Raw genomic sequence first — 6,765 nt, forward strand, 5'->3', positions numbered from 1 at the left:
ATAGGATATATTTATTTCTATAGGCTTCTTTTCAATTAAGTATGTTAATAGCCCTAATCCTCAGATGAATGTTCACCTTTAATGTTAAAATTAAACTCAAAATTATCTAGATGTCTATAAAAGTTTTTACTCAATGAGATACTGCTGCTATATGTTACTCTAGAAAATAGGTTTTCTGATAATTGAAGCTGTATTTCAGTTGTAAGGGGAAATATTTAAGAGACAGGGTTAAACATTTGGCCAACTGAAAAGGACAAATGTCATGAACTGAAGTTCCGCGCACAAGCTGGACCCAGAAGCAGAGCACACACACACCGGGGTATGAGAAAAATATAAACTTTATTATAACTGAAGGTGTCCCGGGAGGGTAGAAGGGAAAAAGTGCGTGGAACCAGAGAAACCGAAGGACCGGGAGGTGAGTTGCGCAGGAACGCCGAGAGCGGGACTGTGGGAGGCTGCAACAGAAAAAGGAAAAAGATTATTGGGGTGCGGGGAAATGGCAGCATACGAGGGGAGGTAGAGTATGCATCTTACGATGATAGCAGGGCCGAGGGAGCCGGAGGGAGGGGTGAGGGTCCGCGGGGGAGGTCCAGAAAAGTCGAGGCGGGGAGTGCTGATCGTGATCCAAATTCCAAACGGGCAGGTGGACAGGCAGGTGGCTCAAAACACGCCGAGTTGAGATCGCTGAGAGACGACTACGGACTGGCGTGGAGCGGCAGGATTAAATAGTCCACCTGGTGATCGCCTGGGATGGGATGCAGGTGTGGAGTTAGCAGCCACGCCGTGGGCGTGGGCATCCCATCAGCACCTCGGACGCCGGGCCGCGGACCATGACAACAAAGATTTGTTTGAATACACAATGACTGTACAACTTCAGCTCTTTGTACTGCAGACAAAGCATTCATGTGTCCCTGCAAGTCAGACTTCTACCTCCAACCAAATCAAAAAGAGAGAAAGAAAATTAGAGCATAGAACAGCAGTCCTTTGAATGTTACCCCTCCCTCTTGTACATAAATGGTTGAAAAACCCACCAGTAGATACATTTTAATTTAAAAAAGTTATCTGATAATAAAAACTGACAGTGGTGCGAGGACGGCAACTTCAGGGACTTTTCAGTTAAATAATCTGAAGTGAAATCTCATAGCCATTGTCAGAGGGAGTAAAAGAGTATGGGGGAAAAAGCTTTTTTAGACCATATTCTGAGGGAAAGTCAGCAAACATGAAATTAAACAATGCTTCAAAATACCTGCCAAATTAAGTTCCCAAAGGCATTTCAACATGGTTGCTGACTGGTAAGACTTGCCTCCAGAAGGACTTTGTTTATAGCAATTATCTCACCCTAAGACTTTTTTCTTCAAAGAGAACAAAGGTGAGAGTTTCATATCTTTCTTCAGCATGAAAAAAGAAGAAAAAACTGTCAAGTCAGTATTTTTTTCTTTTTACCTTTTACCTTTAATCTTTATACATTATGTATAATGTATGGGTTTTTTGGTACTTGTGGTTTCATTGTTGTCAAGTATGATACAATATGATACTAAAACAGTTTCTATAATGAAATGAGGCAGCTGGTGGCATTTATAAAGCTCTGCCTTCAGGCTTCTTCAGTTAAATAACATAAACTCTATCCAAAGCTACTAAGTGATAAAGCTGACATGTTGGTTAATCAGTTTGTGTTTTCTGCCCAGGGTTCAGTGTTTGAGCAGAGCCCTGCGGCTGTGTGAGCTGGATCTCGGCCTCCCTACACAAACCCTACGGGAGGCAACAGAAAGATCTTGTTCCCCCGTTTTGCCCCAGAGTGAGTGGGCAGAAGATTGTGATGAGCGGGGAAGAAGAAGTGGAAGGGGGCAAGTGTTGAAGCGAGCGAGGGTGTGCTGATTGGGGAGGAAATTACCCCCGAGTCTGCACATTCTCCTGCACAAACACCCACACAAACACACACTTACGTTTTCCTGGGTTTTGGTTTTTGCTGTTTTAGTTTGATGCTGAGGCAGATTTCTTCGTGCCCCCCACCACCACTACACTAACACACATACACAGCCACCCCTCCCTTCCAACACCTCACCTTTTCGCCCCTCTCGCCCTCCGAACCCGGCACAGTCAGCATCGTCATGGCGACGCCAATCGATGCTCCGCACCCCGCTGAGCGTGTCCGCTCAAGGCCGAGGAAAGGGCCCCTCCGCAGGGGATTGTGGGAAATCTGATTTATGATGCCCGCGGTGTTGCTGACCACTAACGTTTTTTACTCCCTCTCTCTTCATCTTTCCCTTTGTCTCTCCATCTCTCTGGCTCGCTTGCTTTCTTCTCTCCGTGACTTACCTATTTAACTCTCTTCTCCCTGTGAATGTTGTAGCTTTATGAAAATGAGACCACTGGAGAAGCATCTGGAGAGGAACCAGAGACAAAAAGGTACTCCACAGTGGCACAATAAGATGGTAGTTTGGGTAGAAGGGACTGACCAGAGGATGAGAATGGGGGCTCTAAAGGAGGATGGGATGAGATAAAGAGGTGGAGAAAGAAAAGATGATTTGATTTCATAGGGATCTGCCTGCATGAGGAGGAAGATGTAGAGAGGATTTTCACGGCTGCTTGGCTGCTCAGCCTCTCTCATCTGCTGTTGTCTCTGCCCTGCTGCTCATGATGTTTTAACCACCAAACAGAGCAAACATACGCTATGCATATGTGTTGACAAAGATTATGAAAGTTCATCCATGGGACAAAGGACTAAACTGATGACAGGTGTCAATATCACAGTAAAAGATTGGAAACATATACAGACATGTTTTGTTTCACAGTTTCAAGTTTTAACAATTCGCACCACACTGTGAGCGACACATTTCTAAGCCTACAGAAAAATTACAAAATCAGGTTTTAGTGATTTTAGTGGTTTTAGTACAGATTGCATGGCACCATATGTCACAAAATTATTTGTCTGAAGACACACACTATATGTACCAAAGTACTGGGTCATCTACACTTTACACCCACAAGAGGTGCTTGCACATGGAAACGAATTCCATAAGTTTTCAGCACACCAACGTTAATGCCAGAGGAAGTTTGGAACTCTGCAGCTGTTGAGTCAGCGTGTCAGTGACTTTTACACACTATGCACCTCAGCCCTCTGCATCCCTGCTCTGTAACTTTACATTGTCTTTGTGGCTGAGTTACTGTTTTTTTCTAAATGCTTCCACTTTGCAATAACTCCAGTTATGGCTATAGTTAACTATGAAATATCTAAGAGGGAAGAAATTTAATGGACTGACTTGTTACCATAGTGGCATCCTATTACAATACCACACTTGAATTCAACAGCCTCTTTCACACACCCATTCTTTCACAAACATTTGTGAAGGCAGACTGCAGCTATGTTAAGATGGAGAACATTAAATAACAGGTGGGCATCTTGGGTTAGACAAAAATCAGATCTTAGAGCAGCTGAATAGTAACTTAGTCAATTTAAATGTAATGGGAAAAAAAGGTTTCTAATAATTTTAAAAGGAACTTAAAGTCTAGAGAGTCTTTTTCATAAATACCACACACAGAATCCTGCCACCACTCTGACATCACCACTGTTTTGACAGTGTGTATCACAGTAACAACACAGTCTAAATGTTTGTTGAGGCTGCAGGGGGTCTCCCAGCCCCTGCTGTGTGGGGGACTGACTCCTCTTTGGGACACTCATTTGCTCCTCCACTTCAAGAACACAGTAAATTAGAAAGTTAACGCACTGATGGGGCGGAAGATTGCCCCGATGGGCTGTTATTTGTGTGCGAGTGTGTGTCAGCATTAAAAACAGTTCCCAGAACACCAGGAGATATGCATTAGACTAATGTGTGATTAAACACATCCAAGCATGTGATTGGATGATTTATCAGCTTTGACAGTGGTAACTGGTGGGTTTCTTATACCAGGCATGAGGCAGAGAGCAGGGCAGGTTTATACATCTTTGTTAGCTTAGTAAAATCTCATTGATGTCATTTTTTGACATGCAGTTGGCTTGACTTTTAATTATAAATGGACAGTGACACTAATGCTAATGGTTTTAGACTTCTACAAAGATAAGCCTTTTTTCCCGTGTTTCTAGCCCTTTAAACACAAATGATGTAATAGAATATAGTAATAATTATCTTGTTTTCTTTTCACATGACTTTCAACGGTATTATGAATATGATGCAAGTATTTCACTCACTGATTCAAACAAGCTTGAACACAGACTTTTGCGTATAGTTGGCTTGTACATCAATCAAAAAAACATTTTATTTTTCAAACGATCCATTAACGGTATTCCAAAATGAACCAACACCACCTTAACAATTTACAGAAGCATGTTCAGGCATTGTGGTTAGCACTGTTGTCCACCGTGTCATGTTACACTCTTTATGACAAAGCGAGAACTATAGATGAATTTATTGCATAGAACAAATTAAATGAATTATTTTTTTTGTTGGTTTTTTTTTTAAACAATTACAGCTTATATAGTTACTGCTTGGTGGTAAGCAGACATCCTCAGAATGTCTTCACCTGTCAGGTTTTACAAAAGTGGACACCAGGTGGCAGCTCACAGACAACTCCAAACATCACCATGTATACACACTGGCACTGGAATAGCAAAGTCTGGTTTTGGAAGAAATAAGCAATACTTTTAAGCTATTTTTGTATAGCTTAAAAAGTCTCTAGGTGGCCCCTAGAGACCCCTAGAGACAAAGCGTGTACAAACTCCAAAACACGCAAACTCCGAAGCACCTACAAACTCCAAAACACGTACAAACACAACGGAAGTTGCTCCAGGACACTAGGGGCAGTGTTGAGCTTCTCTCTGCGTTCATAGTAATTAAAAACAAATCAAACAGACAACAGTTTGCACATTGCCTTTCTTATAAAGCGTGGTTGTTCTATTCTTGCAGGTGTTATCCGCCAGTATCCAACTCCATGTGCTTGCAATAAACTTGCCATTTATTTTGCAAATTGAGCTCAACACTGCCCCTAGCGTGATGTTAAGCTCAGTGAATGCCGACCCCAGCCCAGCAGCCAGACCCTGAACTTCAACGGTAATGGAAACGGTGTTGCTGTGTGGGACTGTGGGCTATTGGTTTGTATTGTTAAATGGTAATTATGAGACGGTACATTTCAGGTCATTTTAAAGAGAAACGGTGAAAGTAATGTAACCAGTAGTATAATGAATTACTTTCTCCTGGGAGTAATTAAGTAACATACTGTATTACTTATAAGAAAAGTTTTCTGTGTAATATGTGTAATGCCTTAATTATTTTGAGTAATGACCCCAACAATGATCACAACAAAGAGGGCAAATACCTCCAACATGCACAAACATGTGACCACACAGCATGTAATTAATTTGCTAGAATGTTTCATCTGCTGCTTTGTGGTGGTGACTCTCAAAGTGGAGCGAATGAGAAACCAATAAGAACTGATAAGGAATCAAATCGATAGGTGATATAATGGAATCGGAATGACCAAATTCTTATTAACTTCCATCCCTTTCCCCTCCCTGTCTATGACATCAGCACCATAGAGTTAGGAACACTCCTTGTTTAACATTACGCTATTTATCTCAGTAGGCTAAGTAGGGGGTTGTATGGTGTATGGGGTAGTGTGTTTGAGACTTTGGGTTGAGCTTTTTTTTTTACTCATTCTGTCTAACAATATTTAATGTTGTTTATTTGATTTTATTCTAATCAATATTGGCACAGTAGAAAATAATTCACAAAAATCTAATGAGGTCTGGACTATGTTGAATATCTAATTTGAACCAATGAAGAAACATTTGTGAAATCAACTGTTATATCTGAACTATGTTTTAAAACATGACTAGATTTAATGAAAAGACCTGCAGTGGAGAAATGTTTACTAGTATTCTACGATAGGCAGGAATTTGTCTACAGGTGTTACATGCTAACTTCACGGGGTCATGCTTTACTCTTCCAAAATGATCCCAAGGATTGATCTCTGGTAACTTGATGGAATTAAATGTTTACTTTGTTTAGCTGAAATAATCCAAAATCAATGAGACAGAAGTCATAAACAATCCTCAATTAAACAAACGTACCACTTTTTTGTGCATTGAAAACAAACATTACAACGGAGTTACTACATTAAGTAGTAACTCCGTTGTAAAGTTAGACACATGTTAGAATTGGAGTCCACGATATCACAGTGACTATGTCCATTTTTTATTTACAGTCTATAGCCTTTAGCTGATGCTAGTCTGGTAGCACTCTGAAAATCTTGGATTTAATTCTGTTATACAATTGTTTTGATTTTCCCATATATTATGTTAGGCTGCTGCCCCCGCGACACGGCCTCGGATAAAGCGGATGAATGGATTATGTTAGAATTGCATCATCCCGCTGCAAATACGATGTAACTTTTACAGTTTGTGTTTGTTTCATCTGTCACATTCAACATACATCGCCTGTATATGACTTAACTGTCACCAAAATTTGTATCTCTATTTGTATAGGCCTGCCAAAATTAGTTGTGGTAACTTCTTTTAAAGTTTTACTTATAAAACCATTAAAGCGAGAGGTCCCGGGTTCAAATCCCGGACGAGCCCCCAAATGTTAAGGAGAGTACAAACAACCATGGTCCAGAACTTGGTCAAACAATTGATTTTAATGAAATACATGCGTGGGAAGACCAGCTCCGCTCGCAGACAGGGCCGATCTCCGACTTAATCAAAGCATAAACAGATATTTTATACCATCAGGGCTTGCATCTCATGCGTCATCAGATACAATATATGCATAC

The 6,765-nt window shown here is 40.9% G+C and overlaps 1 long non-coding RNA gene across 1 annotated transcript; it reads right to left on the reverse strand.

Moving 5' to 3' along the window:
- Window positions 1-322: 322 nt before the first annotated feature.
- Window positions 323-6,143, reverse strand: LOC121815817. Its single transcript, XR_006055378.1, has 2 exons — window positions 535-6,143; window positions 323-455 (listed from the first exon to the last, which is right to left on the reverse strand). It is a non-coding gene; the product is annotated as an uncharacterized LOC121815817 (long non-coding RNA).
- Between the last annotated feature and the right edge of the window lie 622 nt (window positions 6,144-6,765).

The sequence above is a fragment of the Haplochromis burtoni genome, unplaced genomic scaffold, assembly GCF_018398535.1.
Source record: "Haplochromis burtoni strain Fernald_Lab_line unplaced genomic scaffold, NCSU_Asbu1 Contig_316, whole genome shotgun sequence".
NCBI lineage: Eukaryota > Metazoa > Chordata > Actinopteri > Cichliformes > Cichlidae > Haplochromis > Haplochromis burtoni.